At 46.2% G+C, this 27,954-nt stretch overlaps 3 long non-coding RNA genes across 3 annotated transcripts; 1 reads left to right on the plus strand and 2 right to left on the minus strand.

The window, feature by feature from the left end:
• The first annotated feature begins 5,344 nt into the window (after positions 1–5,344).
• On the plus strand, positions 5,345–27,914 carry LOC137848959 (uncharacterized). Its single transcript, XR_011091607.1, has 4 exons — positions 5,345–5,560; positions 25,334–25,413; positions 26,482–26,757; positions 27,030–27,914. It is a non-coding gene; the product is annotated as an uncharacterized lncRNA (long non-coding RNA).
• LOC137848963 (uncharacterized) lies at positions 8,471–10,195 on the minus strand. Its single transcript, XR_011091611.1, has 2 exons — positions 10,027–10,195; positions 8,471–9,754 (listed from the first exon to the last, which is right to left on the minus strand). It is a non-coding gene; the product is annotated as an uncharacterized lncRNA (long non-coding RNA).
• LOC137848962 (uncharacterized) lies at positions 12,019–16,157 on the minus strand. Its single transcript, XR_011091610.1, has 5 exons — positions 16,065–16,157; positions 15,437–15,509; positions 14,024–14,103; positions 13,110–13,485; positions 12,019–12,223 (listed from the first exon to the last, which is right to left on the minus strand). It is a non-coding gene; the product is annotated as an uncharacterized lncRNA (long non-coding RNA).
• Positions 27,915–27,954: the final 40 nt, after the last annotated feature.

The raw sequence follows: 27,954 nt of genomic DNA on the forward strand, positions 1-27,954 counted from the left end.
CATTCAAGCTGCTGGACGAGGTAAAAGCTCTGGACAAGCGAAGGGGAGGGAGGGATGGGTGGACATACAATATGATCACTTTAATCTCATTTCTCTAAGAATCCTGGCTGAGAAAACAAAACAAAACAGAATCAAAAAGAACAGAACAGAACAGAACAAATGAAGCAAGCAGCTAGCTTGCTGGAGACATTGTCTGGGAAGCAGTGAAAACACTTGCAAACAAAAACACGTCAAAGGACTAACTCTTTGAGCTTAATTCTAATCCAACAGCATAACCTCAAAGTCCTGTTTCTGTTCGTAACAGGCTGGTCCAGTAACATGTCCCATTGGATGACTTTGCAGCATAGATGTCAGGAATGCAGCTTGGGATCCCCTCCTTCTACTCAGAGTTCACTTTGAAGGGATGAGCAAGTAATTCTTCCTGGGTTGACGGAAATCTAAAGTCTGTTTTCTAACACTCTTCCAGACGCTTCTCTGTCCATCGGCCTGTCCTGCCAACTCTGGTGTGAGTGTGAAGTTGTGGCAAGAGGGATTTCCCATTCCTATTTGACCTGATGGACACCAGCTTTCCTCGGAAATGGCTGATGTTGCTGAGGAGGCAGCAGTATCAAAGCCCTTGCTGATGAAGGTACAACAAGCTGGGGAGGCTTTGGCATTTCTGCACAACGCTGCTCCCTGACTGTCACTCCAGACTCAGATTCGGAAAGAAGCAAAGCAAGCTAGAGGAAAACTGGATGTCCTGGTAATTTTCTTTTCCTTTAATTTCTTCATTCTTCACTTGTAAGAAAATCTAAATCTTAACCCTTTGTTTGAAAACACGGCTTTACGGAAATGCTTATGGGTGTGCTCCTTCACCTTGTGTGGAACCTGCTTCACCTCGCTTCAGCTATAGGACACCTATGCTCCAATTTATGCTTCCCATGATAAAGCGGTGTTCTTTCGGTATTCTTTTCTGTGATGCTTGCAGGCGAGGTTGAAAAGAGTTGTCAGTAGGATTCTTCGTTTCCTTTGCAGTATCCAAAGCTCCGTATTACCGTGGATCTTCTCCTCTGATCTGGAAAGCTTCACAGGCCAAAAGAGAATTGAGATGAAGAAGGAAATAGTGAATGCTGACCAATATTGCCAAGTACCACCCGTAAGTTTTGTGAAAGAATCCGGTGCATTTCTGTAGTGGTAGAAAGTTCATAAAATCATCGTCGTGCACTTGAAGGCAAGCAATGCTGTAAAAATGAAGAATGCAAGGCCCTGCTTAAGGACAATCTTCAGGCTGCTTCTAGATCAACAGCTTATTTGCTTCTTCCACAACCTCATCTCCGCTTGCTTAGAAGTTGTGAAGGTCGGAAGCACACTCCGTCTTTTTCATCCCCTCTGTGTATCTTTTCCCTGACAGCAACTTCTGTCTTGGCTCTTCACATCCAGCCAGAGCAGTTGCTTTGCCTCCGCAACCTGCAGGCTGACCTCTCGTGTGTACCTGTGCTGGACTGAGGGTAATGCTTGTAACGCACACAGATGCTGCATTCACTGTGACTTTTAGAAAAGAGAGCAAGAAGCTAACCTGCACAGCAGACTCTTAGGTTTCTGTCTCTCTCTCTCTCTCTCTCTCTCTCTCTCTCTCTCTCTGCATATATATTTCAGTACTTATTTACTTCTTTAAAGATACCTTAAACAGAATAGATACTTTAAGAAAGCTTACTTGTTCTTCCCCTTTCCTTGTTTTTAACGTTTGCTTTTCTAACCAATCCTTAATGTTACAACATTGGATTGATGCAGTACTCAGTCCTTAGAAGTTCTCAAAGCACATCAGTGATTTCTCTATTTCTCAACCTTTCCATCTTCATTGAGATCTCTCATCTGAATTTAGGTATGAGGTGAAGAAGAACACTGCAACCAGCTGAAGCCGTATCAGACACATACTTCTGCTAGGAAGTCATTCCGAGTGATTCCACGGTGTACTTTAGACAGGTTTGCTCTGGTCCTCTGGACTCAGCATCCCCAAGGGATATTTCAAAGCTCTCGGAAGGACCCGTCATTATCTCTGACACTGCAGCCTCCAGTAGGAAGGGGTAAATATTCCTTGCCCTTGTGCAAAGGAACTGCTCAGTTAGCTGTTTCTAACCCAAATCTCGGTGTTGTCTTCTATTGACAGACACCACCCGGCTAGCCAAGCTAAACCACTGAAAATGGAAGGAGTGGGACATCTTCCAAAGCCTGCTGCTGCTTCTAAGCAGAACTGCGCTGTAGGTGGGGACACAGCAAGAGGAAACATCCAGGCCACGGTGGAACTGCAAGGCACCTGTCTGAGCCACACAACGAAGTCAGCGATTCCCAGTTGGAGACTGTTGCTCGACCAGTGACACAGCAGCTGGAGCGCTTCTGGTTGCTGCTGATGGGTTCCCGTGAATCAGCCAGGCATAGGAGCTATGAGAACGACTGAACCGATTTGAAGTTACCCGAAAGAAAGAAGAGAGGAGAGAAGAAGACAAGAGGGGAGGGAAGGGGAGGGAATAAAAGGAAGGGAGGGGAGGGGAGGGCAGGGGGAGGGTAGGGTAGGATAGGATAGGATAGGATAGGATAGGATAGGATAGGATAGGATAGGATAGGATAGGATAGGATAGGGTAGGGTAGGGTAGGGTAGGGTAGGGTAGGGTAGGGTAGGGTAGGGTAGGGTAGGGTAGGGTAGGGTAGGGTAGGGTAGGGTAGGGTAGGGTAGGGTAGGGTAGGGTAGGGTAGGGTAGGGTAGGGTAGCATAGCGTAGTGTAGCGTGTTAGAGGGGAGGGGAGCATAGGAGAGTATAGGGTAGTGTAGGTGATCGGAGTTTAGGGGAGTGTAGGGTAGGATAGGGGAGGGGAGTGTAGGAGAATGTAGGGGAGGGGGGCATAGGGTAATGTAGGGTAGTGTAGCGAACGGGAGTGTAGGGTAGTATAGGGGAGGGGAGTGTTGCAGAGTATAGGGACAGGGAGCATAGGGGAGGGGATGGTTGGGGAGGGGAGGAGACAGGAGGGGAGGGGAGGGGATGGGGGGGAGGGGAGGGGAGGCAAAAGTGGGGAGAGGAGGCAAAAGAGGGGAGGGGAGGGGAGGGGAGTGGAGGGGAGGGGAGGGGAGGGGAGGGGAGGGGAGGGGAGGGGAGGGGAGGGGAGGGGAGGGGAGTGCTACCATTAAATAAAATTGCCAAATACATGACATTTTGGATCTGGAGCCAAATCTTTGTGTACATGTCCTCTCCCCGTAGCCCCACGTGCTGACCACCCACCCGAATCTATCATACTGTTGGTCAGAAAGAACAGGGAGCATAGGGGAGGGCAGGGGAGTGGAGGGAAGGGAAAAGAGGGGATGGGAGGGGTGGGGAGCGCTACCATCAATAAAATTGCCAAATACAATGAAGGAGCAGCAGAGCCTGCAACCTCCATTCCCCAACATCCTCCAACCACCCCCCACTGCTCTGTGGGAAATAGGTGGAAGAATCAAGACTGAGGTTTAGCCTGGGATGGAGGTAGTGTGGCGAGGTGGTTTTCTGTTTGGTTGGTTGGTTGGTTGGTTGGTTGGTTGGTTGGTTTTAAAGTTTTTAAATTCTCACTGTCCTACTTTGTGATCAGTTGGCAATAAATTCAATTACTCTTCCCCAAGCCAAGTCTGTTTTGTCCATGAAGCCATCTTCCAGTCCTGAAATAGAAAGGAAACAGACCTGCAAGCAACTGTTACACAAGTGCAGGAAGAGTGACAAAGGAGGGTTTTGAGGCATGAAGTTACTGCAAGGATGCTCTGCTCTTTCCTCACTTCAGGATGAAAAGCACGGCACTAGTGGGTGGTCTGTGGTGGTAGTTGTTTTTTTGTTGTTTGTTTGTTTGTTTTTTGTTTTGTCAGCTCCACCCCACAGTATTTTGCTTGTTCTACTTGTTTTGGTGTGCCCCCATTCCCTCCCTCAAGGTAAAACATCCCTAGGGGCCATAACTTGCTGTTAGCAAACAAGATCTTGCAAAAGAGTGAAGTTAACATGGCACCACCTGCACTGATGTATAAATAGTTCAAATATTTTCCCTCACTTTCCTGTAACTTTCCTGTAAATTGCTGGTCAGGAGATAACAAGTGGAGAAATTTAGGATAAGAGAGAGAAAGTTGTGTTTACTATTGCCCTGGAGTTTCTGTTGGTCTGGCCACGGAAATGGAGTACTCAAAATCCTCAGGACACTCAGTTTATACCAGATTTATCCTAAAACTGCAGTATTTCTAGGCCCTTGGGATTCTTATCAATTAAAACATACTTTTTCACGCACAGAAGATGCAAAAAAGTGCATCTACTGCAGTATGCAGACAGAGCCAGTCCTGTCTCTTGATTCCTTCTGCCTTCTGCCTGAAGAGCAGCAGACAATCGAGTTCTTGTCTTCAGTAGCTACGGCCTTAACCAACTGTGCAGTCTGTCCATTCATACACAGAGGAGGAAAAATAGCGTGGAATAACTCCTCTCCTTTGTGCTAACAGAGGAGGGTACAGCTTCCTCACTCCAACCCCACCGAGGCAAACCAGTCAGCAGTGCACGCCAGAGCCTCCGTCTCTTCCCCGTCTCATGATGTGCAGCTGGATCACTCTCCCTTCTATCCCCAGGATCGCTTTCAGCACAGTCACAGAAGGGTCAGACTCACAGCTTTAGGACCCATCAGAAGAGGCTTGCACTCTTCTGCCACCACACCCCCTATACACATGCAATTTCACACATGCAAAGAGACACCATGGATTGGGGAGTTGCACAGAGAGGAGACCACACCCGTTTGCCTGCCTGCAGTTTGACACCAGTAGGGAGGTAATTCCCGTCAGGAGTTTCCATAGAGATGACAGAATATGGCCCTAGGCTCCTGCTGCTTCTTTCAGCCCTAATTCTTCAAATCCATAGGAACGGAAGAAACCTTCCCAGCCAAGTGCTGCATATCTTGAAGGCTGGAGAACCCACAGCCTTCTGCTTCATTTCATTTTAAAGATCAATCCCAATGTCACTCCCATAGAAGTAGTGGAAGCCATCTGGCTGGCTTGGCTTTCTCTCCAAAGAAGACCAAATGAGAGTTGGTCACGGGTGAGGATGAGCCCTGACAGTTCCTGCATTTTGGTTCTCCTGCAGCCCACAAAGCTCTCACTGCCTTGCCTGAATTTGAACCCCTTTGGAACCAAATCTACGGATTATCTCTGTAAATCCAAAACAGCACTTATTCACCATGTGAACAACAAATGCCTGGGATGGTTAACAGCACTTAGGTGCAAAGGTCAGATATATGTAGCTGCATGTTACACATTTTTAGTCTGAATAGCACAATTTATCCTTTGACTCCATTTTGCTGTCACGTGGATATCAATTTGCAATCATTTGGTCTGTCCTCCCTTTGGTGGCTTCCGTGAGAAGAATCTAGAAGCTGCCCCCCGTTAGATAACGGCTCCACTGCTGGCCAGAGCCAAGCCAAGAAACGATGTCGCTTGTTCCTCTGGGAGAGCATATTGAAGAAAGGAGAACAAAAATAACAACAAAAAGCTGTTTCACAGGGAGAAAGAGAGGAGAAGCAGCCCTGCAGCCCCCCAGGTGAGTGCAGCAGGAGGGCAGGAGGCAGCAGCAGTTCCCCTGCGGGCTGTGCAGGGAGAGGCCCCCGGTGGAGCAGGCTGTCCCCCTGCACCCATGGGTCCCCCATGGAGCAGATCTCCACGCTGCTGCCCCCCTGTGGGTGGAGGAGCCCCCGGTGGAGCAGGTGGCTGTGGCCTGGAGGAGGCTGCGGCCTGTGGAGAGCCCCCGCAGGAGCAGGCCCCGGGCCGCAGCTGCAGCCATGGAGAGGAGCCCACGGGGAGCAGGGGCAGAGAGGGACCTTGGAGGAGGGAACTGTATCCTCTTTTTTCATCGGTGCTGAGATTGAGGATCAGGATTTCGTGGTAGGAATTTGTTTAGATGAACCAATTTACATCCATATGGGCTTTGTATGTTTGTTTCACCTTGTCTTGCAGGACCATCTTGGCTGGGTCTGCAGTGTTGTGCAAAAGTGAAGTTTTTCACAATAAAGAGCATCTTTTTTTTCGGGGAAAAGGCTGAGGTGGCCTTCATCAGAGTCTTGTGACCTGAAAATGCAGAAAATGGGTGCATGGCTGGCTGGCTGGGTGGGTGGGAGTTGGGAATTCAGCCTTGGGATCAGAACTGGGACGTTGTTGGGATAGGAAATGATCAGTGGGATGGGAAGTGATGATGGGGATAGGAACTCATTGGGATGGGATAAATGGGTTTTATTTTTATTGCATTAAATCCACTTTATTGACTGTGTTGTACAGTATGGAGTTGTTTTATTACTATAAAATTATGATGATTATTATTTAATCTTATTAATTAAACAATTTTTATACGTTATTATATTATAAATTATAAATATTAATATTTATTGTATTGTTTTTATTCCTTTTCTACTCTATTAAACTCTCTTTATCCCAGTGCACTGCTTTGGACTTTAGTTTTCCTTCCGAGTCGTTGTGGATTCACTCCGGATGGGGGGACATTAGCGAACGCCTGTGTGCTTCAGATCCAAGGTCACCTTTGCCCTCAACTCAAGATACATGTTTGCATCTGTTGTCGTGAAACAATGTTAACAACATCAACAAAAAAGTTCCCTACTTGCCAGCAGCATCCCTACGTTTGCTGGGGTCTGCTCTGTGCATTTTGAAGACCGTTCCATGCTATTCAGCCCCTTCAGGAGGAAATGGATGGTTCTAGGAAAATGCGTCTTGACCTGATGCAAAGCTGTGACTCAGCACCCTGCAGCCCCCGCAACCCCTGGCATTTTACCTGCAGCCCCTCCAACAACTCTGATGTTCCCTGCATCGACTTCAACCACTGCGGTGGGACCTGAGGCCCCTCAAACCCGTGTCACTCGCCCTGCAGCCCCTCCAGCCCCTGGCATGTTTCCTGCAGCACCTCGAGCCCCTGGCATGTTCCCTGCAGCCACTCCAAGCCTGGCACAGGCCCTACAGCTGGCTGCGGGGACTATCCAGAAATCTGCTCCAGAAATACAGTGATGGCAAGGAGCCCTCCACTTCATTCTTCCTTTTTTTTCTAGCTGGAAGCATTCAGAGTTGTCAACGGAATTGGTTTGGAGGAGTAGGAAAGACAGAATTGCTGGGTTTCTGCTTTCTCCTCCATCCTATCAGACCACAACATGACAGTTGTCTTTCTTTTACATTCTTTTACACCTGGATCTTTCTCAGTTTTATGAGTGTGGGGTATTCCTTCTTTCTCCCTTTACCTTCCTCCCTCTCTCCCTCCCTCCCTCCCTCCCTCCCTCCCTCCCTCCCTTCCTTCCTTCCTTCCTTCCTTCCTTCCTTCCTTCCTTCCTTCCTTCCTTCCTTCCTTCCTTCCCTCCTTTCGTTCTGTCTGTCTGTCTGTCTCTCTTTCTCTGTTTCTGTCCAGCACTGATTTTATGGCTACGTGTGCATATCCACAGTGTACAGTTTTCTCCGTTCTGTTTCTTCCCTGAGTCTTGCCCCTCTTCCCTGCAACTGAACAGCATTGCCTTGATCAAGGAAGTGGCAACATGCGGCTTACACAGTAAACTGCTGAAATTACAGCTATAACCATGGAGTACAGCTGCCGATCAACACAAGACCACCAGTCGCTCACATTTCTAAACTGCTCGTCACAATTCTTCCGTATGTAGGCTGTGATGCTGCTCATTTCTTAAGCACCCATCCATTTCTTCTCTTCCCAGACCCTCAAGGTGTCCTGGTCAAACCACCTCCCTTCCTCTTGCCCCATCCGGCTCTCCCACCTTCCTTTTCCCTCAAGGCTCAACTTTTTTTTTTTTTTCAGCATAGGAGCTCCATAGAAGCTGCTGCTGCCCACCTCCGAGTTGACTAGGGCTGAACTACTGAAAAAGAAAAGAAAATCTATAAATAAGAGTGAGAGATGGTGAATACCTAACCATCTCTTAAAAGCAGGATTTTAAGAGAATAAGTAATTGATAAATGGAGTTAAGATCGGAGGGAAAAAAATCCACTGTTGCAATCAATAGAGTTAAGAAGTTTTTCAAGTACATTAGGAACAAAAATTAGAGTAATGACACAGATCTGATACGGGATGGGTATTGCTTCAGTGAGAAATGATGGAAAAAAACACAACACAACACATGTGTATGTGTTGTTGGGTATTTGTAAAAAAAAAAAGAAACAAAAAAACAGGTTAATGAAAACTGCATGCTCAATTAGATGATTTTTTTGTTGTCATTGGTAGGGAATTGTGTGCCTTACAACACAATATGTGTTATATATATATATTATATATGTTTTTTATATGTTTTATATATGTTTTAATAAAATAAGGAAATGATATTTTTTTTCTACGTTTGTGGTTTCCAAACTGTAGTTAATAAACATTAAACAAGATGCAATAGGATCTCGTTAACTCTATTGTTTGAAAAAAACAGTGGCCCTGATGGAGAGGTGCAAGTGAGAGGAGACACTATTCAGTATTTCTCTATGTTGTCATTTATTGGTGAAGATGAAAGTCTGCAGTTCATGTTCATTACACTAGCATGACAAAATGACCACAAGGGGGACTGTCTGGTAGTGAAAAGGAACTTCAGCATGGATTAAAAATCTTTGCCTTTCTTTATTCTGAACTGTTTTTCTTATGGCTGCTAGAGAGAGATTCTCTGCCTTAGAAATAAAACTGCCCAGGATGTTCTGATAAACCTGTAGGGTTATGGCACTTCTACCAAAACAGATTTCAAAAGGCAAGAAGTCAAAAAGCAACAATTCAGTAATCTGTGTACGCTTCTATATTAAGTTTTAAGATAACCTGGTTTATATTTAGTTCACACAAATTAACCAAACATAGCAGCATACAACCTAAGAAAAGCTTAAGAAATTTATTAGATGCACAGATAAAGTGCTGTAACAGAGAAACTTGTGTAAATCTATTCTAAAATAAATAAGGTACAGTTAAACCACCTTTGACTCGTTTTAACTCGGAAAGAAATAACCTAAGTTTTAATCATTTGAATTTTAAGGTCAAGGTGAAATATACCATAACTATAACAGTGGTTGTGATCTGTATCAACTATTGAGTCTCCTGTTCCTCTTGAGGTCTCCCAGAAACAGGAAGGCTATTGCAAAATGTATACATTAGACATAGTTCCTTTTACAGAAACATTTTTGTAATAAGGTCTGGTTGCTCAAATACATGTTAAAATATTTAACAAGGAAACAATTTTCTCCTGATCCAGTCGATCTTTTAAACAAGACAATGTATTTTTCCTATGACGCAGCCCACAGGAGGGAACAGAAGTAAACATCCTCCTTAACTGAAGACTGTTTTGCTTGAAGAACTAAACTATTGCATTATTATATGAGAGCAAGAAATATCCATTTGGGTTATCCCTTTCTCCAAACATGGTGCCCAGTGATACATGTATTTTTGCCTTAATCTCAAAGGCCCGTTTGTCTCCAGGTAAGGTACGTTAAAAAGAGATTCCCTTTAAGCATCTTATCACAAGAGCTCTTACTGCCTTTCCATCCGGGGAAGCTTGTGTGTTAAACTGCCCTTGGAGTTTTGGATGCTACTAGATTTCTGTGCTCTGTTATCCATAATTTCAGGCACTTCGGGGCTAACATGGCTGTTTAAGTCAATGCAATAATATTACCAATATATTCAACACTCAGAAGAGTCACCACAGTTTCCTTCACACACTCAGGATTTCAAATTCTTCTTCCAATTCAAATAGCTTGTCAGTAGATTCAATGAGTTCTGTAAAAAAAGATAAAGAAAAAAATGCTTCTAAAGACATGCCTGATTTTGTTCACTTAAAAAAAAAAAACTTTGAAAGACGCATTCCAGAAAAGTACTTTGTAAGAGTGAAAAAATAAATCTGTGCTAGCAATTGTATGGCTTGTTTGGATACATGCCTGCTATATATTGCTTGACACTCACAAAGGATAGTTATTCTACCTCTGATTATTCTTTTATTTGCTAACGAGGAACATAACATTGCACAATTAGGCTTTTAATCGGTGCCTTACCTGCTCCTGTGGTTGTCACTTCTGGTTTTGTTGGAGGTATGAAAGGAGGCCAGTGTGGCGGGTGCTTCTGGACCAGCTCCAACATCCGTAGACTCTGCTGCTTTAGAATCTCCTGAGGACAGAATGCTTTCATTTTAAAAGCTGGCTCAGGAGACGCTTCAAACACAAAACGTGTCTGCTTAATTGAAAGTGTTTTTTAATTACGCATGTCCATCAGGAAAAAAAGTCTTTATACAGACATACTGTGAAATCCAAGCACCATGGTCTCTGTAATACATCCCTAGTTCAAACACATCTGGAAGACAGATCTCTTGAACTGTACTACAAATTATCAGTCTTATCATCTTTTGATATCAGCTTTGATATCTGCAAACCTGTAATTTTGTTTACATGTAGCAAGCACACTAGGAATGTACAATATTTTCTGCTTTTTAAAAGAAAGTTGCTTGCATAGAACTCTCCTCAAGTTTTCTGTTGATCAATAGCACAAAAGACAGATCTATCAGCTCCTCCAAAGGGGAAAAAAAAAAAAAAAAAACGCATCAGATTTTGAAGGACAGGTTTTGGTCAGGAAAAAAGGTGTTCCTGAAGCCAAACGCTATTCCTCTTCAAAGAGAAGTTACCTTCTGTCCTGTATTTCAGTTATTTACAAACTGTTTTCCTTAGATGATTTTTTTTTTTTTTAAATAAATGCCTTTAGAGGTTGATGGTACTTTACATTCAGATGTCTGGTGCTTAGCTTAACAGCTGCATGCAGAAACATCCTCAAGTCTGTTTCCTGTGGCAGCCAGCACCTTCTGTTCTCCCTAGATCAGCAGGAGCTAGAGGCCTGCAGCACTTACAGAATCAGATCTTTAAGATAGCTGGGACTAACAGTCATAATTAGAACACGCAATCTATTATGTCAAACAATAAAAAAGGATCAGGAAGCAAATCATTGACACATCACTACAATATGGCAGTTAAACCTTAGTCATTTAGTGAGAATTAGAAGTTAAAAGCAAGTGTCACCCAGTAACACCTTCAAGTGTGTATGTTTACACCCATTTTCCAACTGGCAGGGTTTGTGGCTGGTAAAGTGCTGAACAATTTCCAATTAGCAATTCAGTAGTATTGCCTTACCCTGATGCTTTAACCCATAACTTTAACCCTGATGCAAACCCCTAACGAAATAGTCAAGCAAAAAATAGCAGCAGCTCCTGTGTGCTCCTCCATGGAGCGCCACCCAGTTCCTACAGTCCAGGTATCAGCAGAAGCTGAAAACTTGTAGATGATGGACCACCTAAGGAACTTTTCCATTCTGGTATCTATACTGAAAATATTTGCTCTTCATTATGATTTTGTCTGTCTCGTTGCATCATGCCACATTTTGCACAGTTACGTAGTTAAGTATTAAAACAAAACAAAACAAAACAAAACAAAACAAAACAAAAAAACTTTCTAAAAAGCAGCAGTATTAAAAAACAGGTATGTGAATGAATGACAGATACCGGTATCTTTACAGATTGTTTAAAGCTTTAGAAACACATCCCACTGGTGACAACTGCCAATCACCCAATCACAGGATACTGGCATGGGATCAGATCCAATTTTTTCAAATACCACAGTACCCCCATGACATTTTGGGTGAATTACAAATAATACATTTGTATTTGTAATTTGGGGTGAAATACAATAATTCCACTTAAACATTTTTAACTTATGATAGAAAGTAAGTTTAAGTAACTTGTCTAGAGGTGACCAAACATAAAGTAGTGATAGAATAAAACACGTAAACCTGTTTCAGTTCCTTGCTCTGACCATTATAATGCCTCTTGAAAGAAGTAAAAGCTGCTCAGTAAAGAAAACAAAGCGAGCTCCCTACAGTACAGACAGCTCCCCACTTGCCCTAAGATTCTCCATGTAGTTATGTACATACTACTATGTGTTGATCACAGAAGACAGCTTTGTGATCTTGGTTCTGTTCAAGGAGATGCATTGCTGCCCTTACCAATGTAGAGAGACATTACTTTGAGATAAAGTATATGCATTCAAGATTTCCTGACACTTACTAAAGCTACTGAAGGGTCCAAATTCATGATCTTCATTCTATGTGGGGCTTCCTGGCAGTGGAAACTCTCATCGTCAACCGTGCCATTTTCTTCTGAATCTACAAAGCTTTGAGTGGTGTGAGGGTCCAGATAGATCAGCTCATTGCCTGGATGGGTAAAAGCCGTATGTTAAAAATAAGCAAGTGACATTAATAAGCACTTGGTCCAGAACTGTAAAATAGAAATTAGATTGCCATCGCAGTCAGTATAATCTAGACTTTCCAGCTAGGGATTCTTTAAGAGAATCGGAAGGTTTAGACACAACGTTTCCCACAGGGTATTTAGTATAACTTCCTATTGTGACCTATTACTGTAATTTTTTGGTTGGATATGTTCTATCTTTGTCACATACTTTTATTTTTCCATGTGAGATCCAGTACTTTTTTTTTTTTTTTTTTTTTTTAAATCTCAATTGTTGTAAACACTAACATTTGACAGATTAAAAGGTACAGGATGTTCACAGATGCAATCTGTAATCCCACTAGGCATTCATTCAGAAATTGGAACAAAAAAGCCTAACTAAAACAGGTTAGGTTTTACAAAAGGACAAAATAGGGTTGCAAAATTTTGGCCCAAAGTGGGGTGAAATCTGAAGGAATGCATTTTAAATTAATTAGAGCAATACTTAATAACAGAAGGTATGCAAAAGGTGAAAAAGATACTGCTATCAGAAACAGTTTTGAAATACAAGAAAATAAAAGTGACATTTGACCAATACACTTGTCAAATGCTATCAGCTATTCTTAGTATGTTGCTCTTGTTGATGTCATCACTTATTTTTACACCTAGCTTTGGTGTTAACTTTCTGCTCCTGTTAAGGATCATCTCATACTGTTTCTAAACTCTTTTAGATATGCTTCTTCATTTATTTTATTCTATTCTCATCTTTCTTTACTTCTAGAGGTTCACGCTTAGACTCCTTACTATTTCCCCTTCAAAAAATGTTCTCTTTGGATCATCTGCACATTTGGAATAAGTTTCTTTTTTCCTTACCTAAAAATCCTATGAAATAATAGGCATTATTTGGTTTCCCTCCTAATGCTCCCAAAGACTGTGGCATCGTAAAGCATTCCTAGGAGTTCAAAAGGAATAAAGGAAATTGTAATTCATTTCTTTACTGACATCACAGATACCCAAACTTATTTGACAGTAACGAGCAATGAATTGAAAGAAAACCTTACTTTAAATGCATCAATATATACGGGATTTATATGATTTATCCCTAGTCGTAGAGGTATAATAAGCAAGAGGGGTTTCCAGCCTGTGCAGAGTCCTCCTGCGTTCTTGCTTCGGCCAAGAGCACTTCTGTGCAAATGTGCACTGCTGTGGGACGCGCTGCTGCTCTGAGGAGGGGACCAGCACATTTTCTCTGCAGGAATAAAACTAGAAATCAGTCAACGCACAGAGGAACACAAAGCAGATCTTCCTCTCAGTAGTGAATTAAGCTAGTTTGCCAGGGATCTTTATAGGGCACCCAAGACAAAACGAGCCGGGCATGGCAATTACAGCTATTTAGTAGAAGTAATTCTAGCAGACAGTATGTGCTGGCACGTCCAAGTGAGACGTTAGATAAATGATTGGGGGATGACAATTTAAGACTGCAGTGACATGTACTATTATTGTTATTAATACTGTCAAGCTTTGCCTATAAAACGCCAGAGAAATGAAATGGCAGAAATGATGACAGTAGAAATTCTTCAAGGAGCTCTTCACATCCAGTGATGTGAGCACGGAGTTGGCATCAGGGATCAAAAAAACACAACTGAGTTTGTATGTCCTTCTTCCCTCTTCTTACCCTTGCAAGACAAAGCCATGGCCCCCCAGGTATTTGTTCATGTTTAGATACATGCTGGCAAATGGAGTCAAATCAGAAACTGTTACCAGAAAACTGATGAGGTGTCACTTACTGATGTCTTCAATGACCACCGTATTGCCCATAGATACATAAACTGCTAATGAATTCCATTCATCAAATAAAGCAAGCTTCCTAGAAAACATTAAGGTACTAATTAATATAAACTAGTTGGATCAAAAGGGTAGCTTTACACTCAGAACCATTTATTTATTTTTTTTTTCTTAAGAAAAAACATCCTTTCTGCATTTTTTAAAGTCTCCATGTAAAAAAAAGAAAACTTTAAACATTAAATGTTTAATATCTTTAGAAAAATAGGTACTGAGTGGTACCAGGAAAAACATATGCGCTGCACCATGTGCAAACTGTTTTGTCTTACTGCTAAGTGCAGTGACAGTAACAGTCCAACTACATCAAGTTTATTACTTTTTATTGCACTCGACAGTCTCTGCAATGGGTTCTTGCCCAATTGTGTCTTTTCTCATCTGGAAAAGAAAAAAATTCCTATGCCAGTTTTGCAGATTACTTTTTGCTTAAGAAATTCCACTGAATTCAGTGGAATTACTTCTGCCTGAGCCTGCGTGCACAGCAGAAATGGGGCATTAAAAGCTAAATCAGCTAAGGGTTTGGGGCACCAAAACTTCAGTGGGAGACAGCAGCACACAGTTTTATGTCCACTTCTGCAAAATCCAAACCTTTGGGGAAGGCAGCTACACTCTTAAGCTGCACTGGCAGAATTAGCTGTTTCAAATAAGCCAGAAAGAAATGGGGGTGAGCGTTTCACCATGAAAAACTTGGCCATGAAAGATCTGGAGTCCAGGGCATGCTTCAGCTCCCCTCCCTCTTCAGATCATGTGCCTGTTCCAGGGTGTCAAAGACTTGCTGCTGAGCTCGCAGGACCTGTAGCCTAGCCCCTGCCTGAGGTAAGACACCTCCACGTACCCCTGGAGAACTGAGCAGCCTCAGTTCCTTTCAGTGTGGCTCCCAGACTATGAGGAGCTGCCCATCTTTATCCAGTAGCCTTGCTGGCAGAACTGCTGCTCAGAAAGGGAGGAATTGCAGCTCAGTTCCCTCCTCAGCCGAGATGGCTTCTCTCTGATGTTTCACACCACCACTCCGACCTACACGGTGGCACTCTTGACCTGCCAGAGCTGTGCCACTGTGCAGAAAGGAATATACATCTGTGGTGTGACTGGTGAGGGCATGCAGACGGCATAGCAGGAGACCTTCCTGCAGTTTCTTCTCCTCAGGCTCTTCCTTTATTAAAATTTAGAGGTCACCCATTCCCAACTCAGTATCTGCACACCGAGCTGTGGCATGACATTCCATGCTGCACTTGTAAAGAGATGGCAAGTACATTCCTGACTGTGGGACAGGGGGAGATGCAGCCTTCAAAACTCTGCCTGGGCCTTGTCTTGGCTGCCTCAGGGGAGTACGTTCTGAATGAGACTGGTATGATCTCACTTACTTTAGTACTTGAGCAACTGTATTTGGTCCAAACCATTCTCCAATTGACTTCCCCTCTCCAACACCCACCTGTGCTGTTTTCATAGTGAAAAAAAGACACACGTACACAAAATCAAAGAAAAATGAGACCATAAAGAATGTGGGAACAATATACAGTAAATACCGTGACTGTCAAACATTCTAGAGTAACTGCAATCTGTATTTAGCAATAACAATTATTTTCTCAATCTATGCTCTTTTCAAAACTTAGGGAGTGCCAGTTTCTTTAATAAACAAAAGGCTTCTAAACTATAATGAGAATTACAAGTTAACAAATGTTAGTGCCCCTTATTACAAATTACAGCAATAAGCTACAAGACTGTCTATTCTAACATTACTGACTCTGGTACCCAAGGCTTACAGAGTTTATCAAGAGCTAGATTCTAGTACATGGCTTTATTTAGGTCTCAGGGAATGTTTCTGTACTACTAGTCTTTGCGCCCATCTGCATACCTTTCTATTTTTGTATAAGCATACACATTGTCTTCACATCCACTTTTTAAAATTATGAATTAACATACTGCAAATTAGTGATTCAACACAGTAGAAATTTCAGTGGAAAAAAACTGAAAGTTTATGTTTGTTCTTACCCATCTGGTGGATTGAATAACAGCAAGCCTTCCTGTCGAGAAAGCATCGTAGGATTCTGTGATATTCTTCTGGTTGTTTTGTGTGTTTTTCCCATTGCCAATCTGAAAGGAAAAATTGATATAGAATAAAAAATGGTGACGTTTTCATTACACTGATCAAATGTCTAGACAGCAGAAAGCTTTATAATGAGATGTTAAAAGACATTTCAATTCATCTTGAATATTTACATTTTGTGTAGAGCTCCTAGAATTCCAAGCTTGTTATTTATCATCAAGCTGCCCTTTATCATCATAGGCTAGATTGTAAAAACAGGGAAAATAAAACAAAACAAAAACATCAACTGCAAACATATTCTGACGGATCATGCTGCGTGTTGATAGCCATTCCAGTATCTATGAGCTTCCAAGATTATTTAAAAGTACAGGCTGTGTTTAGACCTTGTTGGATTTCTAAGCACCCATTAAATAACAACATAAGATCCATACAGAAAGTCCAAACACTCCACTGGCAGCATCCTGGGATGTGACATGCATGCTTAAGAGCTTGCACCAGGGGGGTTTGGACCTCGTGCTGCTGACAAGCGAGTAGTGAAGAGAAGGGTAAGAGCACTGTCCCACGGTGGCAGGTTTTCCCTTGGCCTCAACTTGGGTGTTACACTAAAAGGTTTATAAAATAATGGCGACAGGATTCCCCATTTGTTCTCCTTCTATGCCTATTTCTCTGCTTCAGGCTGGGATGATTTCACCCAGCTGAATATGAATTGATTCATTAGGAACTGTTACCAGGGCATCAAAGAAAGTCTCACTAATAAATTCAGGGTTTGTGCTTTTAATGGAGTACTTACGAAGAAGCGTCTGCAGACAATACCGAAGTTCCCTCAGGACCAGCACTCACCTCTCCCTAAGTGTCTGCAGATCAGTGCTTGGGCCAGCATCATCTGCCCACATCGCAGCATACATCCCCAGCCAGCGTCCGACGAAGGACCCGTGCCTCCTGTTAGGAAAGTTCATCACAATCAGTGCAGGCTTTCAACTGGGTGCAGCACCACAGAGGACATTTCAGAGTGCTAGAAAACAGATAGGGCTGCTGAAGCCTCCATGAACTGTCCTACAGATAAAAGGCACAGAGCAAGACTTTGGTTCCATGCTGTTGGTCTAATTCTAATCTCTGCATTGCACAAATAAACAAAATTCATTTATTCCTTGTGGAGCTGACTTACTCTTTTCATTCTTCAAGCAGCATTCACAAACGATTTACTGCATGCTATACAACATGATCACCTGTTTACATACAGACATAAATAAACACTGATTTTAATAATCTTCATGTTTGCATAAACAGTTAAAATGATGCTCAAAATGCGCTAATACTCTAGAAATATTTTCCCAGCCTACGATGCCATCACTTATCTTGCTATTTCATTTAGAACAATGCAGCAAATCTGCAGTATACTCACCAATAGGCGAAAACTTTCTTCTATACGTAAACCACACGTAAACCACAGTAAACCACACGTGAACACACCTTGGCTTATTGTCTGACTTTGGCTTATGGTGCGTCTGTTGCTGTGTCCAGCACAGTGCAGCCCCTAAATTGCTACCAAAACCTTGCCACAAACCTCAATCCCCCTGTTAAAAGAGACCCTCTTGTTTGTTGCCCTTCTTTCGACACTCTCTAACAGGTTTATGTCTTCATACATATATATACAACAAAACATCAAAGAGCTCAGCAAGGTCCACCAAGGAAAGGAAGCAATGCAGGAGAAAGAAGACAGGACAACAGGGAGAATGGGCAGCATAAGGGAGGAGGCAGCCAGTGGCCTTAAAAACAAAGCCTAAAAAATAACTTCCACTAGTGGGACATAGTGAATTGGAGCTCTGGGGTCTGCATCTAGAGATGTCTTTTCTATTTATCGTGTTGTTGCGGAGATGGGTCCTCTGGCTTTGGTTGTGTTTTTTCATGTTGGGCAATTATCTCCCAAGAAGAACCCCCTGTTGGACAGAAAGGTAGAGGTGTGCTCCAGAAACACAGTGATGGCAAGGAGTCCTCCACTTCATTCTGGCATTTTTTTCCAGCTGGAAGCATTCCCAGTTGTCAACGGAATTGGTTTTGAGGAGTAGGAAAGACAGCATTGCTGGATTTCTGCTTTCTCCTCCATCCTATCAGACCACATCATGAGAGTTGTCTTTGTTTGATGTTCTTATGTCGCGTTCTGTTATTCTACATTTTTTTCTCTCTGATGTGATTTTATGTTCTTCTGTTACGTTATGTTCTTATGTTCACAACAGGACTCCTTGCCAACACCGCCTCACAGACACCTGGGCCAAAGAGCAGGGCCTTGAGCGGCTAGCTCACCATGACAGAGCTCATTTCCTTCCCAGTAGCTGCCAGGTGCCCTCTGGGGGCATTTCGGGGCTACAGCATGGGAAGACTTCTTTGGGGTGGGAAGCCATTGGGCTAGGAAATGGGCAATGTTCCCTAGGAAGGAAATCCCTGGGAAGCAAAAGCCTTGGGATGGGAAGTCTTGAATGGGGTGGGTACCATTCCCTGGGGAAGGAAGTGCTTGGAGAAGTCCTCCAAGAGAGGGGAATTCTTTGGGACGAGGTCTCTTTGGCTGAAGAAACGCTTCGTGTTGATGGGGCAGATTTCGTCTGGGTTGCTGGGAATGTGCCATGCGGTGAAATGGCAAGGATGGGCACTGCCGCTGAGGCCGAGAAGCTGGTCCTGGGCTGGGCAAGCCTTGGGCCGGGCAAGTGGTGGTGTGGAAGCGTCCTGGGCATGGCAAGTGCTGCGTGGGAGGGAAAGCCTGCTGGGGATGGCCAAGTCTTGCGCTGGGCAGCCTGCTTGGCTCCAAAGCCTGCAGTCCTCCCCAAGATGTCGGCGAGGGGCTGGTCAGCCGTTGGGACGGAACCCCCGTTGCCCGCGTTCCCCAAGCAACCGCCCCACTCTCCAGCCACCATGGCAGGTCCAGCAGCCGGCTCCCGCTCCTCCCGGGGCTGCGGCCCTGCTGGCGAGCCCAGCGCCCCAGAGCTCAGCCCAGCGCCCTTTTTCCCACAGAGGGTTTCCCCAGACGGCTTCCGCGGCTTCCGCAGACGCAAAACTCCCCCTTCGTCGTCCCAGCCGTGCCGCCAACGGTGGCTGCCTGGCTGCTTCCCTCCCTCCCCGGAGCGATGGCGCTGCCCTTGCAGCCCCCGCAGGTACCCACCCTCCCCTCCGCACTGCCCCAGGCCACCGTCTGGCACGTGGTGCCGGGGGTCCAGGGGCAGGTGCTGCAGCTCCCCGCCAGGGTGCAGCTGCCACCTGGGGGGCACCTCCCAGCCCAGGGGCACCACCTGCAGCTTGGGCAGCTCCCCGCCGCCGCCGTGGGGCAGCTCCCTGCTGTGGGGCAGCTCCCCCACAGCGCTCCTCTGGGTGCCCCCAGTGTCTCCCAGCCCCTGCTGATGTGGACGGGGACGCTGGTGCCCCAGGATGGTGCTCCCCTCTGCTTGGGGCCCAGGGCCATGCTTCATGGGGAGCTCCTGCACCCCGCAGGCACCTGCCTACTGCAGGCCCCTGCCTACCCCGGTCCCCCACCACTCCTCGTGCCGGGGCCTCCGCTGCGGGGGCAGGCGCTCCCCGCGCCCCGCACCCTCAGCAGCAGCCGGGGGCAGCTGCCGGAGCCCTGCTTGCATGCCGTGGGGCTCAGCGAGGACCAGGGGCCCCCGCTGCCCGGCCCCACTCCCCCCGAGCCTGCCCAGGCTCCAGCGACCGCCAGCACCCAGACGGCGACGCCCGACGGTGAGTTTGGGGCTGGCCCAGCCGGCCGCTGGGCGCCCCACACCCAGGAGCCATGGCAAAGCTGGCAGCGGGGGATGCTTGGGGGATTGCATTGGCTTGCTTTTTCCTCAGCGGCGACACTTGCAGAGGTGCCTGAGGAGCCCCTGGAGCTGCTGGAGCTGGGCCCCGATGCCTTCGCCGAGGCCTTTCCCCAGCTGGCAGGGGACAGCCAGCAGCTGCAGCACCTGCAGGACCAGCTCCCGGCCGACCTGGACAGCTCCGGCTTGGAGGAGCTGCTCAGCTGCCTCGATGCCGTGGAGCCCCAGGACGCCTTCGCCGCTGTCCCCAGCAGTCCTGTCCTCAAGCGCTTCCTCTCGCAGCTGCCCGACCTCTGCGAGGACATCGAGGAGCCCAGCACACAGGGACTGGCAGCCACCAGAGCGCTGGGTGAGGTCCCCTCAAGCCCTGGGCTGCACCCCGACAAGGTGCAGGCTGGGCGGGCGCTGCAGACCCCTGCAGCTGCTGTGCCGCCACTCAGCTCCCCCCTCAAGCCTGCAGCCCGGCCCCAGCTCAGGAGAGCCCTGCCCAAAAGGCCCCCCCTGCAGGAATTCATCCCTGCCCGCAGGAGAACCCTGCCCCAGCCTCCCTTGGCTCCCCTCAAGAGGCGCCCCGACCCTGACTGCCTCCCTGCCCGCAAGAGACCCCTGCCCCAGCCTCTCCCCAAAAGGCCCCCCCAGCAGGAATTCATCCCTGCCCACAAGAGAACCCTGCCCCAGCCTCCCTTGGCTCCCCTCAAGAGGCCTCAACTTCTCCCAGCCCTCAGGAGAGCCCTGCCCAGTCCCCCTCGCAGTCCCCTCCAGAGCCCCCCGCTCTGGAGGGGACTGCCCACGGCTCTGCCCACGCAGCCGCGCACGCTGCAGCGTCCGGCGCAGCCCTGCGGGGACTACGTGCCCTGCGTGGGGCCCTGGGCGGGCGGCGACGCAGCGCCCACACCGCTGGAGGAGCAGGAGTCGTCGGTGCCCATCACGCCGCAGCAGCGTCCCGAGCGGGAGCGCCTCAAGAAGCTGGCCCAAGAGGAGCGGCAGCGGGCGGCCCACCACATGAAGATCGGCCCCGGGCAATTCTTCGAGCAGCGGCAGAAGGACCACGCCAGAGCCTACTCTTACGGCTACCCGTGACCGACCTCGGGCTTCTCCTCGACGGCCCCCGCAGCACCCAGGCCCGCTCAGCACGCAGGCAGGCACAGAGACCTCTGCAGGCACCTGCTCCAGCTTCAGCCACGCTCCTCAGCCCTTGCCCCTCTCGCTTGCCCTCTCCCCTCTCTCGTGCTGGACCTACGCACTGCTTGCCACTCTCAGGGATGGGCAACGGCAAATGCCAATGGCAAATGCGCGCGCGCCTCACCCAGGAAGGTGGCAATGGCAAGCTGGGGGGATGCTGGCAGCAGCTGGGCTGGGAAAGCTTGCCCATGGCAACTGCTGCTTGGGACACCAAAGGGCTGAGAGACAAGACTTAGCTCGTCTTTCGGGTCATTGCTCTTCTTTGCTGCCTTCTGGATTACATTCCTCTCCTTGGGTGCTCACTCAGCAAGGCCTCTGCCTGCAGCTCTTCTTGCACTGGGACACCGAGGGGATCAGAACTGGGACGTTGTTGGGATAGGAAATGATCAGTGGGATGGGAAGTGATGATGGGGATAGGAACTCATTGGCACGGGAAAAATGGGTTTTATTTGTATTAAATTTACATTTTAAAATTTTATTTAATTTCCTGGGATTTATTATTTATTTAATTAAATCCACTTGATTGACTGTGTTGTACAGTATGGCATTGTTTCATTATTATAAAATGATAAGTATTTAATATTATTAATTAAACAATATTTCTATATTTTATACTCGTAAGGGGGTGTCGAGAGGCAGGAGACCTTTTCTCCATGAACACCAGCGACAGGACCCACGGGAACGGGGTTAAGCTGAGGCAGGGGAAATTTAGGCTTGACATAAGGAGGGGGTTCTTCACATAGAGGGTGGTTGCACACTGGAACGGGCTCCCCAGGGAAGTGGTCACTGCACCGAGCCTGTCTGAATTTAAGAAGAGATTGGACTGTGCACTTAGTCACATGCTCTGAACTTTTGGGTAGACCTGTGCGGTGTCAAGAGTTGGACTTGATGATCCTTAAGGGTCCCTTCCAACTCAGGATATTCTATGCTTCTATGATTCTATGATACATTATAAATTATCAATATTCTCATTTCTTATTTTGTTTGTTTTTATTCCTTTTGTACCCTATTAAACTCTCTTTATCACAGTGCACTGGTTTGTTCTTATACTTTTTCTTATACTGTGGAGCCCAAAACTGCACTCAGTACTCAGTACATGGAATACCAAGAGAGACTGCCTGGCATTTTCTCTTCTCTGCAGAAGCTCTGTTGCTAACACTGTCCAGAAATCACCACTGTCACAGACAGTAGTAGCATTCCCTCCTCCCACAGTTGGTTCTTCCCCCCCAAGACTTAGACACCATCCAGAAAAATAAGAAGAATAATACTAATAAAGTAAATAAAATAAAATAAAATAAAATAAAATAAAATAAAATAAAATAAAATAAAATAAAATAAAATAAAATAAAATAAAATAAAATAAAATAAAATAAAATAATAAAATTAATTAAAATAGTCAAAAGCCGTCAGGAAGGCAGTGGTGCAGACTGTGGAGAGCCTGGGTTCAAATCCTTCTTCTGTGAGGCTCTGAACCTATATCCCACCACAATCTCTCTGCTAATGTATGGCAGGGAAAGGAGGAAGAAAGAACATATCTCCTGCACTTTCCATTTATTGTTGACTGACAATTCTGTAGAGTTATAAAGCCTCAATCAGTGAGATACAGGGTTCTTCTCACATTGTCTCACTGTGCCCTAAGCGGAACAGCTCTCATTTAATAGATGCTTCACCACAAAATCATGAGTCATCTGCAGTTTTGAACTTTTCTGGGATCAAGTCCCTTCAGATGGTTGAGGAATCTGCTCCAGCACCTATGTAAACTGGTGCTCTACTAAGCTAGTGAGTGAACAAGAGAGAAATCCTCTGCTAGATGACTTGACAAATTGGGTCTGAAAATAGTGTTGAGGCAGAATAGTCCACGATTTTTGCCTTGGGTGCACAGAGGGATTGGGTGTTGTAGACTTCTTTTATTCTTCATTAAGATAAACATTTTCAAAAATGTGCTTGTTCAACCTTGCTCCCATTGTGTGCATGGGAGGGAGATAACTGAACGTGGGGAGCGTTGCTTGGATCCTGCAAGTGGCTGAGGTCCAGTGGGGTTGGAGGCTTTCTTCCTCCTTTTGGAAATGCAAAGCAACCCTGCACCTCCCCTGCACTTGCAGGAGGATCATGACAGCCCAAAGCACAGCGGCTTTGTAATTGCTGCATACACTTCGATCGGATTTACGTGGCAAGGGTTTGGTAGCAGAGGCCTGCAGGGATGGCGTCTGTGAGAACAGTCCAGACAACAGCCAGCTCCAGATAGCTCCAAAAGGGCCCCGGCGCTTGCCAGAGCTGAGCCAATAAGCGATGTTGTTTGCACCTCTGGGAGAGCAGATGGAAGAAGGGGGAAATACTGCTGCACAACAGAAGCTGGAAGAGCAAGGAGTGAGAAGCAGCCCTGCAGCCCCCAAGGTGAGTGCAGCAGGAGGCAGGGGGTGCTCCAGGCTCACAGCAGCAGTTCCCCTGCGGCCTGTGCAGGGAGAGGCCCCCGGTGGAGCAGGCTGTCTCCCTGCACCCATGGGTCCCCCATGGAGCAGATCTCCACGCTGCTGCCCCCCTGTGGGTGGAGGAGCCCCCGGTGGAGCACGTGGCTTTGGCCTGGAGGAGGCTGCGGCCCATGGAGAGCCCCCGCAGGAGCAGGCCCCGGGCCGCAGCTGCAGCCCCCCCGTGGAGAGGAGCCCCCGCAGGAGCAGGGGGGCTGGGGGGAGCTGCCGCCCAGCCGTGGGGGACCCGTGCTGGAGCAGTTTGCTCCTGGGGTATGGATGGATGGAGCCCGTGGGACGGAGCCGTGTGGGAGCAGTGCTTGAGGAGCTGCTGCCTGTGGGCAGCCCGTGTGGGATCAGCTGGGGAAGGACGGCATCCCGTGGGAGGGACCCCACGGGGAGCAGGGGCAGGGAGGGACCCTGAGGGTCACTCTGCTGAGTCTGCTTTGCCCGTCACGATACTTGTTGAGCCATCGCCCTGTCCTTATCTCAGCCCTGGAGCCCTTTGCATCATATTTTCTCCCCCTTTCCCTTTGAGGAGGGGGAGTGAGAGAGCGGCCGTGGTGGAACTCGGCTGCCCACCCGCTTTGAACCACCGCAGTTGCAAAGTCCTGGGAAAGATTTCTTTCAAGAAATTAAACAAGGTGTTTAACAAAGAAATGCAGAGTTTCCTTTTGAAGGCTTCCTGGAGAATTGGGCTTCTTTCCTATTCCCAGCTCAGAGGAAGGGAATTGTTGATTTCACCTTCTTTTTTCTTACATGGAAATCAAAGGTGAACTGCTCTACAAGGACGGGCAACGTCTCAGAATCAAGCTCTTTTGCTCTGTAGTCCTTTCTCAAGGAAAAGATTGATCACCCACCTTCCACAGATGTAGGGGAGCAGAGAATAATTTGGGAACTACTCTAATTCAAGTCAGTTTGGGCATAGTGGTACTTCCCTAGCTGTTTCTGAGACAGACGCATTAGCAACAGAGAGTGTTGTGCCGTCACTGGGAGGCGCCTGCGGTGATGACTTCAGAAACAGAACTGAATTGTGTCACCACAGCACTTTGGCAACAGCTGCCTCTGTGCACGTTTAGCTGGGAGGCACAGAGAAGGGTGCTGGATGCGATGAAACCACGTGAGGAGTTGTGGATCTCCCCTTGAGGTGCACAGAGAGGGACCATGCCCTTCTGTAAGTGTTTTGATGCTTGGCTGAGGAAAAAAATGTGGTTTTGTTGTGAATGCTTCATTGTAGTATTCTGTAGTTTGTGTCAAGTCCTTACAGAAGCCTCAAGGTTGGTACTTTGCTCAATGATGGAGCTGCACAGAGTGAGAACAGACCCAATGTACGGGGGAGGGCCTCTGCACGTTCTCTTCTTCCTACAGACGATCAACAAATAAGGGGAGACAGAGAAGAGTGTGCTGTGGTCCTCCCATAGACCGCAAGTACTAAAGCATAAACAAGAGGCTTAAGAGTCCCCCTGTCATGTTAAAATTCAGGACAGCAATGGACTTCCTCACACGGGCTGGCCTGTCGACTAGCGTCTCAGGCTGTGGCGTATGAAGATGCACTCCATCTGCTTTCAGGGTAGCAATGGCAGTGGGCAAGCTGCCTGACCTTAACATTTGTCATTTCATTTCTCACCTGAGTTTTGGTGGTTCTCCACGATTCATTCTTGGTCTAGAAAAAAAAAAAAAAAAAAAAAAAAAAAGTGAATTTGGATCAAAATAAAAGGATAAAAGGATTTCCTTTCCATTCATTACATGTTCTTACCTTTGTAACAGATTTGGTTATTGACTTAGAAGGCAAATATCTGGCCAGACTGCAAGACTTGTGCTCGCAGCGTGGGACAGCTCTCGTAAAGGTGATTCAGGGCAGTTTCTGGAAAACAAGACATCAGATCTCCAAAACACTTCCTTTGTGCTAATGTAGGAAGGGTGAGTAAGTGTAAAGGTAAGAGCCCAGATACCGTAAGAAGCAGAAAGTGTGAAGGAAACTTCCTTCTGGCTGATACAGCTCCATATCTAGTTGTCAAGTATGAAGAGAGCAGTGCTAAGTTTCTTGGGGAGAGGAAAACAAAGAGGCTGGGAGAGGGTACAAAGAAAAAAATGGGATGAGCTATTTCAGGAAATCCTAGTAACTGGAAATAGAGATTGGAAGAGTGCTTTAAGCCAAGACAGACATGTTTTAAAACTAAAACCTAGGAGTTGAATGAACCAAGAAATGAATCCCTTTTGATTATGCAGTTGTGTCCAGCGTTATCTTGGGAAATATGGTTTCCACATAAAACGTATCTGGGGTTTGAAGTTCTCCTACGGCCCTTCTCTGTGTATTCCCTACTGTTTGGTAAGCGCTGAGGTCACACTGCAGACAGCAGCATGTCCTCTCCCCACTACTTAGCTGTCTGTTCTCACAACACGTCTAGGAACAGAATGGCTTGGACACAACTGCGCCTAGGACCGAGTTCATTCAAGCTGCTGGACGAGGTAAAAGCTCTGGACAAGCGAAGGGGAGGGAGGGATGGGTGGACATACAATATGATCACTTTAATCTCATTTCTCTAAGAATCCTGGCTGAGAAAACAAAACAAAACAGAATCAAAAAGAACAGAACAGAACAGAACAAATGAAGCAAGCAGCTAGCTTGCTGGAGACATTGTCTGGGAAGCAGTGAAAACACTTGCAAACAAAAACACGTCAAAGGACTAACTCTTTGAGCTTAATTCTAATCCAACAGCATAACCTCAAAGTCCTGTTTCTGTTCGTAACAGGCTGGTCCAGTAACATGTCCCATTGGATGACTTTGCAGCATAGATGTCAGGAATGCAGCTTGGGATCCCCTCCTTCTACTCAGAGTTCACTTTGAAGGGATGAGCAAGTAATTCTTCCTGGGTTGACGGAAATCTAAAGTCTGTTTTCTCACACTCTTCCAGACGCTTCTCTGTCCATCGGCCTGTCCTGCCAACTCTGGTGTGAGTGTGAAGTTGTGGCAAGAGGGATTTCCCATTCCTATTTGACCTGATGGACACCAGCTTTCCTCGGAAATGGCTGATGTTGCTGAGGAGGCAGCAGTATCAAAGCCCTTGCTGATGAAGGTACAACAAGTTGGGGAGGCTTTGGCATTTCTGCACAACGCTGCTCCCTGACTGTCACTCCAGACTCAGATTCGGAAAGAAGCAAAGCAAGCTAGAGGAAAACTGGATGTCCTGGTAATTTTCTTTTCCTTTTATTTCTTCATTCTTCACTTGTAAGAAAATCTAAATCTTAACCCTTTGTTTGAAAACACGGCTTTACGGAAATGCTTATGGGTGTGCTCCTTCACCTTGTGTGGAACCTGCTTCACCTCGCTTCAGCTATAGGACACCTATGCTCCAATTTATGCTTCCCATGATAAAGCGGTGTTCTTTCGGTATTCTTTTCTGTGATGCTTGCAGGCGAGGTTGAAAAGAGTTGTCAGTAGGATTCTTCGTTTCCTTTGCAGTATCCAAAGCTCCGTATTACCGTGGATCTTCTCCTCTGATCTGGAAAGCTTCACAGGCCAAAAGAGAATTGAGATGAAGAAGGAAATAGTGAATGCTGACCAATATTGCCAAGTACCACCCGTAAGTTTTGTGAAAGAATCCGGTGCATTTCTGTAGTGGTAGAAAGTTCATAAAATCATCGTCGTGCACTTGAAGGCAAGCAATGCTGTAAAAATGAAGAATGCAAGGCCCTGCTTAAGGACAATCTTCAGGCTGCTTCTAGATCAACAGCTTATTTGCTTCTTCCACAACCTCATCTCCGCTTGCTTAGAAGTTGTGAAGGTCGGAAGCACACTCCGTCTTTTTCATCCCCTCTGTGTATCTTTTCCCTGACAGCAACTTCTGTCTTGGCTCTTCACATCCAGCCAGAGCAGTTGCTTTGCCTCCGCAACCTGCAGGCTGACCTCTCGTGTGTACCTGTGCTGGACTGAGGGTAATGCTTGTAACGCACACAGATGCTGCATTCACTGTGACTTTTAGAAAAGAGAGCAAGAAGCTAACCTGCACAGCAGACTCTTAGGTTTCTCTCTCTCTCTCTCTCTCTCTCTCTCTCTCTCTCTCTCTGCATATATATTTCAGTACTTATTTACTTCTTTAAAGATACCTTAAATAGAATAGATACTTTAAGAAAGCTTACTTGTTCTTCCCCTTTCCTTGTTTTTAACGTTTGCTTTTCTAACCAATCCTTAATGTTACAACATTGGATTGATGCAGTACTCAGTCCTTAGAAGTTCTCAAAGCACATCAGTGATTTCTCTATTTCTCAACCTTTCCATCTTCATTGAGATCTCTCATCTGAATTTAGGTATGAGGTGAAGAAGAACACTGCAACCAGCTGAAGCCGTATCAGACACATACTTCTGCTAGGAAGTCATTCCGAGGGAT

Source organism: Anas acuta, unplaced genomic scaffold, assembly GCF_963932015.1.
Source record: "Anas acuta unplaced genomic scaffold, bAnaAcu1.1 SCAFFOLD_50, whole genome shotgun sequence".
In the NCBI taxonomy this organism is placed as follows: Eukaryota; Metazoa; Chordata; class Aves; order Anseriformes; family Anatidae; genus Anas; species Anas acuta.